The sequence below is a fragment of the Mytilus galloprovincialis genome, chromosome 13, assembly GCF_965363235.1.
Source record: "Mytilus galloprovincialis chromosome 13, xbMytGall1.hap1.1, whole genome shotgun sequence".
Taxonomy (NCBI): domain Eukaryota; kingdom Metazoa; phylum Mollusca; class Bivalvia; order Mytilida; family Mytilidae; genus Mytilus; species Mytilus galloprovincialis.
In genome coordinates this window covers 55,953,433-55,974,185 of record NC_134850.1, presented here as the reverse complement: position 1 = coordinate 55,974,185, position 20,753 = coordinate 55,953,433, and the positions used below count along the sequence as shown (strand labels likewise).

The 20,753-nt window shown below is 31.9% G+C and overlaps 1 long non-coding RNA gene across 1 annotated transcript; it reads right to left on the bottom strand.

The window, feature by feature from the left end:
- Positions 1-6,603: 6,603 nt before the first annotated feature.
- Positions 6,604-10,452, bottom strand: LOC143056694 (uncharacterized). Its single transcript, XR_012972463.1, has 4 exons — positions 10,322-10,452; positions 8,344-8,454; positions 7,924-8,034; positions 6,604-6,919 (listed from the first exon to the last, which is right to left on the bottom strand). It is a non-coding gene; the product is annotated as an uncharacterized LOC143056694 (long non-coding RNA).
- Positions 10,453-20,753: the final 10,301 nt, after the last annotated feature.

Genomic DNA, 20,753 nt, shown 5'->3' with positions numbered 1-20,753 from the left:
ACTCTCCATCCAAGTCACATTTTATAAAAGTAAACCATTATAGGTCAAGGTACGGTCTTCAACACGTAGCTTAGACTTACAACGAACAGCAATCTATAAACAGGCCCCAAAATTACCAGTGTAAAACCTTTCAAACGGGAAAACCAACGGTCTAATCTATTTAAAAAACGAGAAACGAGAAACAATTGTGAAGTTTAGTATGACGTTCATTATCACTGAACTAGTATATATATTTTGTTTATGGGCCAGCTGAAGCACACCTTATGATGCAGGATTTTTTTGCTGTATTGAAGAACCAAATCTGAGAAACAAACCTTATACGACATGCGCGTCTTATAACTATTTCGTACATTAAATACAGTTAAACTATACCTTTATTATCGTATCTGAAAAATAGACCAATTCTGAGATATTTAACATTGACCAATTAACCATGAAAATAAAGTCAAGGGCAGATGATACCGACCAGCATATATATATATATATATCTATACTATTAAACGAGAAGACCTCAATTTGTGTGTCGCTTCTCTTCTTTCCACAATAAATTAATCATCATGCCTCTGTGTCCTAAAGGTACAGTGCATAGTCGCCTTTGTTATCTATTCATATGATTATTCAGATTGAGTTATTTTGGGAGAAAATCGAGAAAAAAGGCATCCGGATATTGTTTCCGTCATTGGACGAAATTTTAAGTCAGATTAGACTTCCGGATTGCGTTTTTCTGTATACTTTGAACATGCATATACTACGAATAAAGTGCATTTTCTATCTGCTATCATTTTCAAGTTCACTTTCCACGGCGGTCAGAGTTTATTAAATAGAGAGGGTCCGTATAATATATCAATGACCGCCGTGGAACGATTAGTAATATAAAGTGAGAATTGAAAGAAAAACTCGCGGCAAATACACTTTATTTAAAGAGGGGGGATATGACCTTTATCGGGACTTCGGGATCGGGTGTTTGTAAGTTCGGGATTTCGGAATTGGCCCTTCCGGGATCCGGGAATTATTTTATCGAATATCGGGATGTCGGGATTTAAATTAATTTAAAATGGGACATCGGTATTTCGTGTTTTTAAGCACGGGATTTCGGGATCAGGACCCCTCATACCCCCTCTTTAAAGTAATGAATGTTTATAATATATAGATAAGCGCTAAAACTATTCATGTGTTATTAAAAATAATAGTATAATAGTAAAAAAATGGGAATTTGGAAAAACAAAACGAGGAGCTGGGCTAGAAAAACAATTGTCCTGTCCCAAAGTACCTATGACTTCAGTCATTATTAAATCTTTTACAAACATTCATTGATTACAAAAAAAGATTTGGTATGATTGCCATTGACACAACTCTCCACAAGAGACCAAAATGACACAGAAATTAACAACTATAAGTCACCGTATGGCCTTGAACAACAAGCAAAGCCTATACCGCACAGTCGGCTATAAATGGCCCCGAAATGACAATGTAAAACAATTCAAACGGGGAAACTAGCGGCCTAATTTAAGGAAAAAAAATGAAAGAAAAACAAACATGTAACACATAAACAAACGACAACCACTGAATTACAGGATCCTGACTTGAATGTTCATAACATACGGAATATATGTTCATATAGAAATTGAAAGAAAACAAAATATTGAGAATTTTGGAAATACAGGAAGAGGGATAAAAAAAACCAACATTTTCCTGTCCCCAAGTACCTATGATTTTTGATACTCTTCCTGAAATTCTCCAGTCAATAAACTTTTACAAAATTCTTACTACAACACTTTACATACTTTCAACCACGCTCTGAATGCCCGCGATTTCGCGGGTGTGTTCTAGTATATATATAAACGCCTAAAAAGTGTACATAACAACACCAATAACATAAAAAGGAACTATAAATGTAATTATTTATAAATATTTCGGATAACAGATATCCTTCATCGGTATATATTATTGTGATGTTGAATGAATCAATTATCAGTCTACTTAGATTAAGCTGTTACAATCTTGAAATTTATACAATAAAAAAGTCAAACCGAACATCAGGTAAGACGCTTGCACAATTCTAAAAATTTGATAAACACGACATAGGTTATATGACTAATTACATCAGAGAGTTCAAATATATGCTTTAAAGAAAAATAATAATGTGCGATATGAACTAGCACAATTCTAAAGCTTTAACGGTGTCGACAATTATGATGTTACAAGAAAGATTGCGTCAAAAAGAATTCAAAATAAACAGCACTGAACGGTCTAAATTTGTAAATATTTCAGATTTGACAACGGTAGTGTAGTTACATTTGAGTCCGTGATGTTTAAAACAAACGGCCGTTAAAATATAATAATAAATTTTGACTAAAATAAACTAGTTGAACGTGGCTTGGTACTTATACATCCCTCAAAAAATTAAGCAATTTAAATTGTTATATTCAACAGATTTCTTTTAGAGATGAGTAAGGTAAAGAAATAGAAACAGAGACTGTAATAATAAGTAATATAACCCAGATGTGAAGCACTGCATGGTGCCGAACTACATCTTTTAATTTATCCCATTTGGTGCCAAAGTTGTTAATTTTCTTATCCAAAATCTTTCTCGTATTTTGTGACAATTTGACACGGAACAATTCCACAGCCATTCTGAGAAGAATTTGCACATTGCTTAGTATTTGTCGATCGGAACCATAATAATATGACATCAGAGTATGGAATCACAAAGCAGGCGACTTCTACCATGTCGATGTATCCGGTCTAGCCTCTTTCGGAGTTCCAGCGATTACCTCAAATTATGTTCGTTATCTCGGTTAATGCACATCGTTAAACAAATGTTGATTAAACAGTTACCAGGAAAGTAAAGTTGAAACCACAAAAAGCTTATTTGACCCTACAATGTCCGGGCTATTACTGTATACTGCAGGGCATCATATGAAAGCAAGAAGGATCGAAGATATAATCGATTAAATTTCAGATTAAATAACTGATTTTGTATTTTATAATTGAGACATCGAAAAAATGTCATAGTTTGACAAAATACACACCATAATCGTCGACTAGTTTGTATAGGTGGCCTTATGTAACGCCGATTTCAACCAGTCTCCAAAAAATCACTATTGGATCAGTTTGTATGGAAGAGAAACATCCCTGTTAATCAAATATAATGTTTAAAACTGTTAAAATATACCAGCGTAATGATGTACAAGAGATGTATTTATAGGTTTCATAACGAGTGAGAATTAGATATCGCTTGATATCAACTCTCGTTATTTAATTTCAATAATAATAAACGAGCCTATGAGAATTAGATATCGATTGATATCAACTCGAGTTATTTAATTTCAATAATAATAAACGAGCCTATGGCGAGTTTATTATTATTGAAATTAAATAACGAGAGTTGATATCAAGCGATATCTAATTCTCACAAGTTGTTAAACCTATTTCTCTTATGGCAAAAAGTTGTATGTGCGTGGCCTATTTGTTGCGAGTTGTGTTGCTGCGGCCGTTTTTCTTTGCAACGCGTACTGATCTTTCTCTTATGGTTGGTGCCTGTTATCTAATTTGTAACAAGTGTATTGACACGTTATTACTACAATAATTAACAAATAACTCACTTGTTGCGCCTTAAAATCTTTTTTTTATCAAATTTTATTTTTTCTGAAGCGGCACAGAAGCCAGAAAATGCCCGGTGTTTATGTATGACACCGGAAGCATACATATGACGTCACGTAGTGTAGGGACCAAATAAGATAACATCTTTTCGCGGAATTTTCTTTAATGAAGATTTTACACTGAAATTGTGATTGAAATTTAATTATGAACTTGTTTTGCATTAGAATAGAGATAACTGTATTGTATTTGAAGCTTTGCGGACGTCCATCGTTAGTTTTACTGTCGCATACAGAGGGAAATTGAAATTGGAAGTTGTGCCAGTTATAATGCCCTTTGCTCCGTTACATAACCGTACACGGGTTCTTTTCTTTATTTCTACGTCCATGATAAAGATTTATATTAGATAATGCAGACGATAAAGCAGACGAAAATCGCGAAAACCGGAAGTAAACAATCAGTTGTCAAGAAAAAAAGTAGTCACGTCATGACCTTTTCCAGTGAATAATGACCTGATCAACGGCCAATGAAAATATTGGAAATTTACGAGATAAGCCAATCAAATTAACGTAATTTTGATATCACTTTTTCATATCACACTCCGTACGGTGTGATACTAAAAATATCTATTCACGTGGGAGTTAAATAACAGGCCCCAACCATAAGAGAATAACGTCTTACAATTCGACAGAGGGTATATTATTGCTGAATATTGGAAGTTAAATTGATCACCTCCACATAGATTTGAAGTTGTTTATCTTCGTAATACGCGTTATACCAAACAAAATAAATGAATTATTATTTCATATAATATAATAATTTCCTTTTTTTTGTAATGCATCTTCAGCAATAAAAACATAATAAAAAGCCTATGAATAGGCAGAAAACTAAACACGTCATTAATGGTTTAACTCACTATTTTATATCATAATATTACCTGGAACTAATATGACCTCCATTATGATGCAGTACGATAAACCTATCTGCTAATTCAATTTCTCTCCTCCGAAAAAATGACCCATCAATCTTAAACAAGAAAGTGAAGAAATAAAATATTTACAAGCGAAATGGAAGTTGATAATTTTCACGGTACCAATTTATTTTGCACCATAAATATCTCTCGATAAAGCTCGGTGCATATTATTTGAAATTCAAAAGATTATTACAAAAATGGAAAGCTTATAAACAAAATATGAATATGAAAACATACTATGTTAGAGTATATATAAAGTAGGCTATGCCTAACGACATTAATTAACATAAAATAAGAAGTACAAAATACAGTTTTCGACACTGGATCACTAAATGTACAAAATGTCCAGCTCTTATGTAAATGGCACAGACAGACATTATTAAAATTATCCCATCGTTTCCACCTGGCATTGTGAATCACGATATACGTTCTGATAATTTTAGTCATTCGGTTGATGTCTGAATGCAATTTTTCTCACAAATCTCAAAAACTTCGCACCGAAACTATATTACTTGCTGGATATTGTAATAAAACAGAATTTTGTATTAGTCGTTATCAGTTTTAATTAAAATTGAATGCTTCTTTTTGTAAATTTTTGTGTGTGTAAAAGCATTGCCCTTGACCTACGTACATTTTGTATGAAGCGTGGAAGCGCTTCATTAAAAAAAAATGTGCACACGGCCAACGCGTGAACGACCCTTCAAAATTACTAAAAGAAGAATTCAATATTTTTAATTACATTTTCTTTTATCGCGGATCATGAAAACACGATTTCTATCAAGTTTTTCGTTTAACCTGTGCACTTAATTGTGGAACCTCGAGTCATGATGATGGTTACAATTCATTCTGATATGGTATGTTAATTTCAAAATTACGCAAGATTGAGGTCAACCAACCAAAATCACGTATCGTGATGAAACATACATGTTATGTAATAATTACACCTACAAACTCATATTGAGTTAAGGCTTATAACGTTAATATTGCATGATTTTTGCAAAAGACAAAATACAAAAATAACACAAAATAAAAAAAGACTAAGCGGATGAACACGAATCACACACAGAACGATCTCCTAGTACATTTAACATCGAATTGTTGTTTGGAAAGAACAGGGAAACAGTTGAGGACCTTATTTCGAGGTTGATAACACCAATGCCTCTTCAAATACATATCAATATAATTTAATTTTGGATGTAACGCGTCTTCTGATTGGCTACGCGCGTTATTCAGTGTGCACCAATTTTTTTATTTTATTTCTTCATAGACAGAAAAAATATTACAGTCATTCCTTAAATAAGTAGCAAGAAATGAAGTTTTATGACATGTAATTCAAATTACAAAACCCATATGTTTCTCAAACTACAATGGCACGTCTGAAATTGAACAAAACATAATATTATTTTGTGCAATAGTAAATGAATAATACAAACATCATCTAAAAACTAAAATTCAGCAGTGTACGTTTTTTTAGGATTAATTGATCGAGTCAATAATTAACATTTTTATCTTCATAAGAAATTTATATAATTGTACATTACAGCTCATGATTATAAAAAACTAAAATGTCATTAGGAAAAGTGAAAATGCGATTTAAATAAGTAACATTATATTTTCAGAAACAAAACACCAGCAATATAATATAAAAAAAACGTTATGTATAAGTTAAGGTTAGTAAATACGAAGATTATACAATTATTAGAAGTTCAGATACACATACAAAGCATAATGCAGAAATGACAAAATAATTTGAAACTGTTGGTTGCCCTTTCTTTTCTTTAACATAACATTTTTTTCGATCATCAATTATAAGATTCGTTAGAAAGGTCAAGACTTGCGTTTTCATGTTATTTTAATGTATTTTTTAGGAGTTTTCAGAAATGGCCGAAATTCATTCATTTAAGTTTTGTGAAGGACACAACAGGTTCATAAAAATAGTAACAATCATCACAATCATTAAGCTAGTAATATTTTCAACTAAAAACTACTTAAATTAAATGAACTTCAATTGCAAATTTACAATTCTCACATTTTATTTATATTAATATTGAATGATAAAATGTCGTCTTTAATGTCTTAAATGTATACAAAAAATATAAACGACTTTATTGTAAACTACAAACACATTTTATTTATATAAATATATACACACATATTATATCTAAATGTATACCTAATAGTATAAAAAAATTATGCTTTTGGTAAAACGGATGTACTTTAAATTGAACTTCAATCTTATTATCATACCTGGACATTTTGTAGGAAATTGATTATGACAGATTCCATTGCCTGCATCATTAAAATAGCATTGTCCACTTCCACATGATAGGGTATCACATTGGTTATCTGAATTGAACAATATACATTGATCATGAGGTACGGACATGAAAAAATACCAAAGTTACTGCTCAAAAGAATATAGATGTGATGTTCTTATAAACACCCTGACCTGATTGGTAATTGGTCATGGTCATGGTCTTCTTTCTTTGTCTTTTTTGCACGTTGGCTTTGACCTAGCGATTTTATTAGCACATATTTTTTCATTCGATTGATAGATTGATAGATAAAGTATAAAGAGCTTTCCAACTTGTTTGATTCTAATCTTTTTGAAACGTGTAACTTTTAGAAAAGGGATTTTTATCGGAAACATTTAATTTTAAAGTGTAACGTCGATTTTTGTTTAAATAATAGACAAATCTTTGACTGTTTTTTTCCATATCTGATTTAAACATCTGTATCTCGATTCATATAAGTGGACGGAACAACAAAAAATTAAAAATGTTAAAAACAAAAGTAAAAACAAAACGTGCAACTGTCCGTAGGAAATCATAGTAAAGTCGTAGAGGGTGGTGACATCAATACATTTTTTTCATTTTGCGAAAAGGTATCTACAAAATTTACGTGTTGGCAATTGACCATAACCAAGTTATTTCTTGGCAGTCAGAATTCTTTACTCTCAGTTTATGTGTAATCACCGACTGTTTCATTTATCCCGCTTCCTGACATTAGAATTATACCGAATTTACTTTTACCTTTATGGAATTTTTTGCTTTGCTGATGCTATATGATCTTTACAGAAAACATGTAAATTAACGACCAAGACGTAGGGCAACACATGTGTTGTCTCCCAATGGTGAAAGATACACTTTCCAATCAAACAATCATACAATATTCGGTTCTGCATTCGTTCTGACTCGATGCATACATTAACCTTTTATTTACCTACTACCACTGTTTCAAAAACTAAGGGTGTATTTTCTTAATAAGTTAGAAAGTATCTTATATTATATATTAACGATTCCTTTTTATGTTAATGAATACGGTTCAATAAAATAACATGCTTATCTGACCTTTACAGTTACTGCCAGTCCATGCATCTTTGCATGTACACACAGATCTACCATTAATGTCTACTGAACAGTGTCCGTTATTGGAACATGGATTACTATAGCATGGGCTTACTGAAATAAAAATGATGCACAATCAATATGAATCAAAAATAAAAATAAAGATGTTAATTTAGTAATTTTATTTGGTCATTTCTGGCAGTTATTTGCCGTCATTAGGAACGATGAAAACAAAATATTTCAAAGATGTATAAGGCCTACATACACGAAGAACTAACTGAACAAAAGAGAACCTTCTCAAATAGTCAAATTAAACAGAACTTTGCATGAGGAGTTTAGAACCTACAGAATAACATTACAGAAATTCTTTATTGATAAGAAGCAAAATTACTAATTTAATCATATTGTATTCGTGTGTTTTACCTGAACATAAAGCACCGATCCAGTCACCAAGGCACGAGCATACAGGATCACCATAACTGTTAAGTTTACACGATCCACCATTTGCACAGTAGTTAGTAGTACAAGGATTGTCTGGAATATCAATAAGAACGTTTTTTTTTTTTTATTTTTAAATCTAATAAACACTTCACTATGGTTAATTGAGCAAATATGTTACATTGTAGCTACAGAAATTTTTTAAACAAAACGGAACAAAGTTAAGACTACAATTTTATCGTTCAATTTTGCTTTATTGCAGATATTAAAATGATTGCAGGTGATTGCTACTGTTAAAAGTATACAATTTGAAAGGTGTGTGTAGTGAAATTTTCCATGTACCAGCATTTTGAGCATTTTCTGTTCGATATTTCAGAACTATTGTTGCCTATCATAATTTTGTAGAGGATTATTGCTTACAATGACGCTATTTAGCAGGAATTTATAACTGAAAGTAAAATCAATTCCTGCGTAAGGCTTGCTGACATCATCAGAATTTGGTTGGCTTTATGTTATATCTATTTCACTTTTTACTTCGACTTTCCCTGAGCAACACGAGGATAAGAAACTGATGGTTCATTTTCTGCTTACTATTTCAAAGCCCATAGATTCAACCTCGGTTTTGTGGATTCGTGTTGCTCTATCGTTAGTTGTTGTTGTATATCTTGCTTTATGACGTTTGAACAGCGGTATACTACTACTGCCTTTATTTGTTGTTTTCTTTTGATCACTGTGTTGTATGTTATTTCTTGCACAGAGTTACATGGCATGCGTGATCTCATGGATGCGCTCTTTTGTCGAGTGCGGGATTCGTTGTATTGATTCCTTGATTGATGGACTGTTAATTTAGGTTTATATTTATGTTTATATCCGATTATAGGACCATTGACAGTCTCTGGTTGTCGTTTCGATCGATAATTTTATAGTTGGTCCTTGCTCGTCTTGCATATACACGAAATATCGAGACATATTTGCAAACCCATGCTTTGGTGGAACATATTGTCATTTGGCTATACCTATTTTCTGTTTGATATAATTCTTGAATTCGGATAACATCAGTGAACATGAATTTGACAGCTAATGCCCTTTTAAGAACTATGTTTTTAAATTTACAAACAATATTCATACGAAGATAGTTATTTGAGGTACCAGGCTTATAATTTAATACACCAGACGCACGTTTCGTCTACTTAATACTCATCAGTGACGCGCATATCAAAATAGTTATAAAGCTAAACATAACAAGTATAAGTTATTTCACAAAATGTTATAAACATGCTGAAAAACATTTCATACGACATCTGTGTTAATCACTCTAAACCTGGTTTTAAGGCACATCTCTTTCATAGTTATAATAAAATCTACATATTTTTAAATCTAGGCTCGTACCACCTGCATTTCATTACATTCTTAAATCTTCAGAACTGAATTTCATAATGTAATTCGAATGGTACACTTTTGTGACATTTTCTTGTATTATCATAAAGACTTTAGTATACGGTGACAAATTAATGTCTGGTGAAGGCAGTTTGCTATTATTTCAAAAACAAAATGAATCAATTACTAAAACAACATGTTTTGAAACATTTTATGTGAACATGAATATACATTTATCAGATCTGCATATCTTTTTGTGAGAGACATGTTCTATGTTTATTAACATGTATCTTGCTACAAGAATGATATTTAATTGGTCTTCGCCTGTTTCGACGGATCCAAATCCAATAACAAAAACTTCTAAATTTCATCAATAATGTAGAAATAACCATTGCATATCTTATTACTTTATTTATTTTTTAAATGCTAGATAACAAAATAGTTATTTTTATCATGCGCAAAAATGAAAGATCTTTACAAATAAATGTTCCATATTCGCGATGGGTTTTGAAAATTGTCTTTTTAAAATTGTTTCTTTTATGGTATTATCATTGCAATAATATATAGTTAAGACAATATTACTTACTGTTACAATAATCAAAATCACATGCTTTAAGGCTAGATAGTTCTACATTATCCCGATTAAAACAGGATACGCTTCCAGGAATCGATACTGTTTTTATCCAAGACCAAAAAGGGACATTTTTGCAATCACAAACTAGTTCAAGATACCTATTTATATAAGAATTACAATTGATGAATAAAATATGCCTTATTTAGTTTCATATATATGAAGATTGACTTTTACCTCTATTTTAAATTTCAATCGATTCCATTGACAATTATAGAGTTCTTGTATCTCTGATTCTGAAAACGTGAGGCAGTTTCTCGGCCACAATCTTACCCCTGAGTAATGACGCAACCATGAAGCGTTATCATGACAGATAAAAATGTCTGTTTGTTTTGTTAATACATCGCTGTCAATTATTGGAATTTGATGCACTGTCATACAAGTGATAGGTTTAGTTATCTATAAAACCATGTTTAATTCAGAATTTTTTGCATAAGAGAATGCCTGTACCAAGTCACGAATATGACAGTTGTTTTTTCATTGATAGATGTATTTGAGCTTTTGATTTTGCCATTTGATTAGGGACTGTTCGTTATGAATTTTCCTACGCGCGTTATTTCTTTATAGACAGAAAAATATTACAGTCATTCCTTAAGTATCTGTACGATTCTTCTTCTCTAGTTCACAGATAAACTAAGATTGAAAATAATGTTCAGAAAGAATAAAAGTATGTATCAAGATATAAAAAAGATGATTTCAAGTCAAGATCAAATTTCCTGTTGATGTTATAAAGAATCACCATGCTTATGTTATTACGTCAAAATAAGCTACAATACTTATGTTATTACGTCACAATAAGATACAAGTCTATGTTATACGTCACAGTAGGCACCGATTGTTCGATGATGTCATTTACGCCAAATAAGCTTGGGTCAATAGCTTTTACTTCTTTATAAAAATAAACTCCAGATTGGTATATACAATATATATCATTTTGTTAATATGTGTACTCACAGAAAGTACAAGTTGTGGAGATATTCTAACGTGTCATTTTGTATAAATTTTACATTATTTCCTCTCAAATCTCTACAAAGAAATAAAACAGTGCACCATCTCATAAAATAAACAAAAATAATAACACACTTTTGTGATGGACGTTAAAAACGCAACAGTCGCTTATTTTGTTTAATTCTCATTTTCAAATATGCAGTTCATGTAAAGAAAATGTATAAACATTTTCATTCATAATGTTGATTCATCATTATTCGTTGGATACCAATTTTCGTGGATTTCGTGGCTACAGGTGAAACACGAAGTTAAATATTCAACCAATTTAAATTTTCTGTGAATTTGTACGTAGACTTCTGTACAATCGAAAATGAAACATCCTCGATAAAAACAATTTGTCCTCAATCCACAAAAATTGGTAAACACGAAAACAAACGAATTTTACCGCAGTGTCTAAAAAAAAGTTTACACTTCGAAGGTTGAATTGGTTACGTCATATTTAATGTTAAAATCTTGTGGGATGAAAGTGTTTCAATTAAATGAAATTTGTTTTTACTGTTTAAGTATGGTATTTAACTATTATTTTTTTTTAACGATCATTTTATTCTAAATCATTAATAAATTTCAATTAGGCTCGTTCGACTTCAATAATTCGGTATGCCTAATAAGCTCAGATTAGTCAGATACTCATATTTTTTTTATCTAAACAAAAAGAAGTATGATTAGTATTAATATGAGGATCAATCATGATTTCGTAAAAAAAAATGTAATCAATATGTGTGTATTTGTGTTTATTAAAAGCCTGATACCATAAGTTCACACTATTTACACCACTGGGCCGATGTCTCTATTGGTGGACGTTTCGTCCAAATGGGTATCACCATGCCAGTAGTCAGCACTTCGGTGTTTACATGAATATCAATTATATGGGAATTTTTATACATTTGCTGTTTCCAAAAGAATGAATTACTCGAAATACTAATAAATATATGCAGGACTCATATCTAAGATGGGTTCAAGATCTATTGCAGATTCCTAATTTATGGTTAAGGATGTTCGCTCCTCTTGTATTTGAATTTTTGTCAGATATTCGAAATCCTCTCGTTTTATCCATCTAGTGCCTATTAAAAAAGTTCCCATTTAGCCCTATTTTTCTGTTCATTATTTTATTACACATAGTTTTATAACTCATATTTAAAAATCTTATAAAATCCTTGTTATTTTTTCATTGTTTTTGAAAGACAAATGATGACAATGTTAGTTTTACGAAAAATCTAGAGAGAAATATTTTCCGCCAAATTTTCAATGGCTTATATCTCGAAGACAAGCACACGGACCTCTAATTTTTTTCTATTTTTCTAGTTTCTTTATTTATATACTATCAATTTATAACAGTCTTTTAAAAAGCTTGTTATTTTGAAACAGAGTAGCGAACATCCTTAATATGACGTCATGTCATGTCAAATCTTAGGCATTGTTTTAGAGGCCTATTTTATGGCAAATTTTTTGTTTCCTAATCTTTGGCGGATTTCTTGTTTTCTGTGACACATTTTCTGCAAATGGCGAACCAGTCAGGACATAATAGTTCAATTATTTTAAAGTTATCAGAAACAAGTCAAAATATCCGAAGGTAGCGAAAGAGCTGCTTTTAAGTAAAAGCTTGTATACGAAAAACGGATTAGTAGTATGATCAGGAATTGTATCAATAATCATTTATGAAATGCACACAGACTTTACGGAAAAAATAAGCATTCTATACTCTATACAAGGTACTCTGTACCTGTTTGACCCTTAATTAATCCCTTTACAACCTAAAAAAGCAATTTGACTTTTTATCTAACATTTATTTGAGCGTTAACATACATCCTTTTTGACTGATGACGATTTAAACGTCAAAGTCCTGTAATGAACAATGATTTGCATCAAACACGTGACTTTCAAAAAAACTCCTTATATCTTATGTAATATACTGAAAAAATACTGTAGATAATGCTAAAAACTAATTTGAAGAGTGCCATATAGGGCTATAAAACAAACAAAAAAAAACAACATCACAGAATAAACATAATTCTTTATTTGTTTAAAAATTCCGTAACCAGCATTTTGCTGCTACGAATTTCTATTAATTTTGTTCGCTAGTATTTGTATATAATTCGAATCAGTTGAGTTTATCTTCTCATTTGTAGGGATTTTTGTAACAAAATTACTAATTCTGAAATAATTTATTTTTGTGGAATTTGATCCTTAAAAACTGGCCTTTTCTCTTCCTTCTATATAACAAAACAGCCACTGTTAGCGGCGGCTTGGCATTATGACGTTATTTAATTGTGACGGAAAATTACGTTAAATCGGCCAATGATTTGGAGATAACAAAAAACTACCATGTGTGTGACGACGTATGTACCATAGATTAAAAATTTGCCTTAGATTTGGAACCCACCATATACTAGTATTTGAGTCCTTAGCCGTTTTTGGCACAACGTTTTGGAATTTTTGGTTCTCAATTGTTTTCAACTTTATACTTGCATGGCTTTCACATTATTTTCAACTGAGCGTCACTTATGAGTCCTATGTAGACAAAACGAGCGATGGAGTATCAAAACTGGTACCTTTTATAACTATTTACTAGTAGTATAAAAACTATATTCCCACTTGTCGACTCAGACGGATGGATCAATTTATGAATCAGCCGGACTCTCTAAGATTTTATTCTAAACCTTAATAAAACATTGACAGGGTTTCCAAAGCTACTTGTTCGGTGAAAAAGCAGAACGCCGATGTCTGCATACCAGATATATAAATCGCTTACGGTAATGCCGGCGTCACACATTGGTGTGTAGACCAACTTGCACAAGACAAACAGAGAACAATTGACCTTGTCCGTATACGTCAGGTGCACGCAAGAGGAACGATAAGCAAGCGTTAGACGCGCGTTACATTTTCATCTAGCTATAATGTTTGTCAAGCGTATACCTGTTCGCTACACAAACGTAATACATACGTTATAAGCGCATTGAAAAACGCTACAGATGAGTTAGTGCACATTGTATACGCCTCAAGATCGTTCGACTTTTACTTTGACTTTTACTTGGACGTATGCGGGGATGTTTGTAACATTCGCCTGGCGTAGTTTCAGCGCCTCTTTAACGTTTAAAACGCACCCGTGGCGTATCAAAAACGTATTTTGACATTCAACGAAACTGCTGTGACATTTTTTATAGTAGAATATGTCCGTGAAAACACTGTATATTTGTCACGAAAGTAGGACACGTCTGTGTCATTGACGATTGATTAAGCATATAGGGTGTATCAAGTGAAACAATTCTAGTTAACACTTACTTTTAACCAATTAATAGCAGATTTTTTGTCTACTTAACTTTAATCATTTAATTTGCCTAACATAAAAAAAACTTTCTTAATACAAATTTTAATCTTGGTATATATGATGAGTTTATTTGTTCACATTTTGTCACGAAAGGACTTTCAGTTGCTTATTCTAAAGTATCAGTTTTTTATTTGAAGGTTGTAAGGTAACCTATAGTTGCTTTCATCAACATTCTTTAATCTATGGTGGATAGTTATTTCATTGGCAATAAAAAAAACCACATCTTGCTATTTTTCGTAAAGACAGCAACCAATTGTGCATTTACATGTTTTGGCATTAAACTTGAATGTGTTAAGAGTATTAAAAATTTAGTGTTTCAAGATTTGATTTTATCAATCAGGCTAGCTGAAGAACGCCTCCGGGTGCAAGATTCATCAGTGGCCTTCAGCTTTTTTCGGTTTTTTGGTTGAGTTTTTTTCAAAGATTTCAAATTTAAAACAATGACTTTACTTATCAGTATGTTTGGCTAAAAACAATTTCATTTGCCCTGCCAGTTGTTATGATTAAATCGTCATCAAGCGAATTCATGGTGAACCGAGTTATAAGCCTGGTATAGTTGATTGGTTTTTACAAGATAAATATGCATTATTGTTTAGATGGAAAGGGGTACAGAATTTTTACTTGTAACGTTTTTGTGTATAACAGTGGAAATCATTTAACCTTATTGTTTTTTAAACAGACACACCATAACCAATTGTGCATCTACGATACTCACAAACGATAAAGAGGTCTTAACACTACACCAAAAATTTGACCTTCAATGACTGTTATTTCGTTGTTCTGTAAATATCTGAAAATAAAAGCAAAGTTTTAAAACATCGACGAATGAAATAATGAAAAAAACTATATTTATATATTTGTTTCGTGAGTCTAAAACGTCTTCATGAAATTACCTTCATCAGAAACGCCAAAACTCTTGAATGTTATCTTAACCACACAAAACAAAACATAAGAGAACAGACAAATTCTACAAGGTCAACTTTGCCTAGGGAGTTGGAACCTTAGTTTCCTAACACGTTTTAACCCCGCCACATTTTTGCGCCTGTCCCAGTCAGGACCTCTAGCCTTGTATAATTTATAATTTTAGTTTCTTGGGTACAATTTGGAGTTTATTATGGCGTTCGTTATCACTGAACTTGTATATATATTTGTTTAGGGGCCAGCTGAAGGACGTCTCCGGTTGCGAGAATTTCTCGCTGCATTGAAGACCTGTTGGTTACCTTCTGCTGTTGTCTGTTCTATGGTCGGGTTGTTGTCTTTTTGACACATTCCCCATTTCCATTCTCAATTTTATCTGAATATAATTTAAATCTAAGTATATAAAACAGATGTTTTTTTAGGGGGTCAACATTCTATCAGCAGTATCAATCCATTGATAAGAAAGAAATAACATGATCTTTTAAATTATGTGAGTTGAAAATGCGTTTCATGGTTTACATTGGATACGATTCTTAATCACTATAAAAACATATAACTATTTCAACAAAGAAAAGCTATATAGCATATACAGATATATCCGGATCCCTGAAATATACAAAGAACAAAAGCAAAAATGAAAAACAAGAAAACAAACAAAAGTATATTACAAAACAACAGACTAGGCAAAAAGGTTAAAAATATATAAAGACAAATAAACAGAACACTATAACATGTAATAGAGGTACTCAATAACGACAGTTCCTAGAGTCTATACTTTGAGATCATCGTGTATATACATATGAAGTTGATACGGAACGTTTATCAACAAGGTCTTGTTTTCGTCTGATTTTTTTTTAAAGAAAATTACGAGATGTTCTTTGACATAACCTGGGTTCATCAAACTTCTCATCAGACACTGGTGACATTTCACAAAGTCTGAGTAGGAGCTGAATACCAAATATTAAGTTGAAAAATGTATATCCCATATGCAGGTGCAGTTTGTATAACGCTACTAAGGAAGGAATTTGATAATTTCAAAATTGAAATCGTCTCGTTCTTCATTGCTTGTGGAACTGAGATGACTTTATTTCAAATTCGAGGTATAAGTCGAAAGATTAGGTAGAGGAAGCTCGGTTTGTTGTTTTTTTTTCAATAGCTAGTTATGTGTGGGGGTCCAATTAGAAAAGTTAGTATTGTTAATCGAAAGAACATAATCAAGAGATATGAAAAGATGTGGTATGAGTGCAAATGAGAAAACTCTCTAATAAAGTCACAGTTTGTAAAAGTAAACCATTGAAGGTCAAAGTACGGTTTTCAACAAGGAGCCTTGACTCACACCGAACAGCAAACTACAAAGAGCCCCTTAATGACTAGTGTAAAACAATTCATACGGGAAAACCATAGGTCTAATCTTTATAAAAAAGGAACTATAAAATTGTTTTGAAACATTTCTCTACCTGTGGCAAATATACTTTTTGCAACGGAATTAATAAAGGCCGCGATGTACCTCATAGTAAAGAAAGGAAAAAAGGTGGATATAAGCGGACATTTTTGTTGCTTTTTTTAAGTACCTTACATCATAGAAAATTTCGAATGGTTTTATTTTATTACAGTCATCAATGCTTGCATTGTTCACTAAATGATAACTTCGGGTATACTAGACAGAGACAACTTATTCAATAAAGTATATGAAATGATCGTAGGCATTCATGGGTCAACAACATATTAGACTATAATATTACACCAACACATGATTTTGACGGTTCTTCTGAGTACCGTAAGGTTTTCAAACTTTTTATTTGTGTCAAAAATTAGAATATCATTTAAGAAATCTTAAATTTATTTTAATCATAGTGCACGCATATATGGTCAGCTATTGATTTGCTTATAGACAAAGGTCTTTTAACACCCTATTTAACAAATTCCCCTCTAAGCTTAATTGCCTGAAGTGAAACATATATTTGATAACGGCAAACTACATCGTGATGGAATCCGTTAAATATTCATAAGATATGACTGCAACTTTGTTGAAGAGCTTCCTTCTGAGCACCAACTCAATGATAATTGGAAATGCAAGGTCTTGAATATCGTATCAACTAGGAGATATATGTAACACTCCCAAACGTATCCTTCCCCCCAAACGTGTCTATTCCCCCCAAACGTGTCTATAATATTCAATGTTCCCCAAACGTGTCCGTTTAAATAACCCCAAACGTGTCCAATAATATTGTTATTCACCAAAACGTGTCCACTATTTAACGCCAGAACGTCTCACGTCTTTTAGCGCTAATACATGTATCTCCTAAATGAAACCGCTGATAACGTTTACGGCAATTCTTTTGTGGGGGACACAGGTGATAACGTTGTCATTTATTATCATTAGTTAGTGCAATGCCGGTTTATAATGATTATCATAATTCCAAATTTAATCTGTAATTGTGAATACACTTTTGACTGCTGAAATTGCTTATTTTCTAGTTGCAAGTATTTCTTACTCATTTAGAGCGAACATACAAATAATTCTAGAGTTGAAATAATTGTTAACTTTGTAAATTATTTTGTACTCATAAACTCCGATGATGCTTTTATATTTATTCGAATATTGCATCAAATCATATACGGATAGTCAGGTTTTTAATAAATTTTAATAAATTTTAGGTTTCCACCATCACTAAAGATAAAATATTTAGAGCGAACATAGTTTTTCAAGTTTTAATGTTTTTACATTTGCTGTATATATTAACTTCACACAGCTGTTTATGGCGTATTACCAGTTGCAAGTATTTCATGCATATTTAGAGAGAACATACAAGTTTAAATGTTTATACATTTCTACTGTTTAACTTAACTTTAGACTGTTGATTGCGTATTGTCCAGTTGCTAGTATTTCATGCATATTTAGAGAAAACATAGGCTACAAGTTTTTAAGTTTTTACATTTGTACTATATAAATTAACTTTAGACTGTTGATTGCGTATTTTCCAGATGCAAGTGTTTCATGCATATTATGACAGAACGTAAAAGTTTTAATGCGTAGAGAAAGGGACATTATTACCCGGTAACTTAACAGTTTAACTCAACATGTGTGCTTACAATTTACATACGACGTAGCCGAAATGACGCCCCCACTTTTACACATTTTATACTGCTTGTTTATAAAAGTACTTACGTACCTTATCTATATTTTTAATTAAATAGTAAAATTAGTATATGTTTATGAAATAGCAAAAACCAAATAACGCTTGACATGGACATGTTTTGGGGATCGGACACGTTTGTGGGTTAGTTGAAAAATGGACACGTTTAAGCGTCTATATAAATGCCACCATTTGGCGCCCTTTTGCATCTATACATGTTTTACAGTTCAGTGACGTTATGTGGACACGTTTGGGGGGAAGGACACGTTTCTGAGTTAACATATATAAACCATATACAGGCGTTGCTAGAATTTCGCTTCATAAGAATATTGAATGTTTGCAATTGGGAAGCTAACGCCATCTGTTTGGTCAATGCAAATGCATTATTCAATCACCTAGTTCATTCATATGATTGTTAGCTCAAAGCATTTATTTGCACAGGATTTATTTATTTTTACACAGTATGTTTAGAAGAAAAACCGACATAGTTAGAAAATACAAATAAAGCAAGCCATACAACCAGAATCAACCCATCATGTTTTCTTAAAATGTTCTGTACCAAGTCAGATATATAGCAGTTGCTATCAAATAGCTCGTTTGTTGCCTTTTTGTGCTTCTTCGTTACATTTGTTGTTTTTAAAGTGATTAAGATGATAACACAATGTTGACTGCTGTACCCCTATTTTTGACATTTTTAACTATTGTGTCTGTTTGTTTTGTTCACGCATCGGTGACAATATAATGGAATGTGATACGACTGTCATACAAGTGAGAGGTTTAGCTAGCTATAAAACCAGGTTCAATCCACCATTTTCTACATTTGAAAATGCCTGTACCAAGTCAGGAATATGACAGTTCTTGCCCATTCGCTTTTGATGCGTTTTGTTATTTGATTTTGCCATGTGATTATGGACTTTCAGAATTGATTTTCCTCTGAGTTCAGTATTTTTGTGATTTTACTTTTTTCTATGTATGTTGGCGATTGTTGTTAGGGAAACTTATTCCAAAAACATGTGTCGTGTGTACTAATAAAACAGACATGTAGTAAAATATGGCATTTATTTCTCCTTTACTTGTTTAGTATTAAACATGACTGACCTGATAGTAGACAGATCGAAACAAGTGATAAGTATGCATTACCTGTACCAGACCTTCTGGGTGATCCGAAAATAAGTTTGATATTGTTGGTTGTTATATTGGTTTTTTAAATTATTTATTTATTCTAATGGCTCATTTAAACAAATAGTAAATAAAATATAACTTACAGATATCTTAAGGCAGTTAAGTTGGCAAATGCATGTTCTTCTATGTGCATAATTTTATTTTCATCTAGAAATCTAAAATAACACAATATCATTAGAACTATGAATATGAGAATAGTTGCACTTATCTGTGTTTTGAAAAGTAAGGTTATAATATATAAAATATATTCACCCACAAAAATATATGTATATTTATTGGTTGGATTTACTAACGTAATTTGTAAGTGCAAGATTATGTATTTTCTCCGTAAAAATCTATAGTTCTAGTGATACACGCAATCACGTTTTTAACATTTCGGATCATATCCATAAGCTTTGAAAGAGGGTATCAACTGAGAAATATTTCATTCAAGTCTGAAAGTGTAAAAACAAAAATTTAAGTTGTGAAATCGTCAATAAGAATCCTCTTTCCTATCTACGATATTGCTATATAGAGGACTTCAACGTCTATAAGCATTGTTCAACTGGAGAAATACTGTAAATAATGTAACCATACATTTGAAAAACGTTTAATTGATAAAAAATAAGAGAACAAAAATACCAAACTTCCATGAAAATGCAAACGGAAAGTCCCTAAACAAATGGCAAAATCAAAAGCTCAAACACATCCAATGACTAGATAACAACTGTCCCGACTTGGTACAGGCATTTTCTAATACATGTATAAAACTGTTATATTCCCGACTTAGTACAGGTATCTTCTTATATATAAACTGGTGAACTAAACCTGGGTCAAT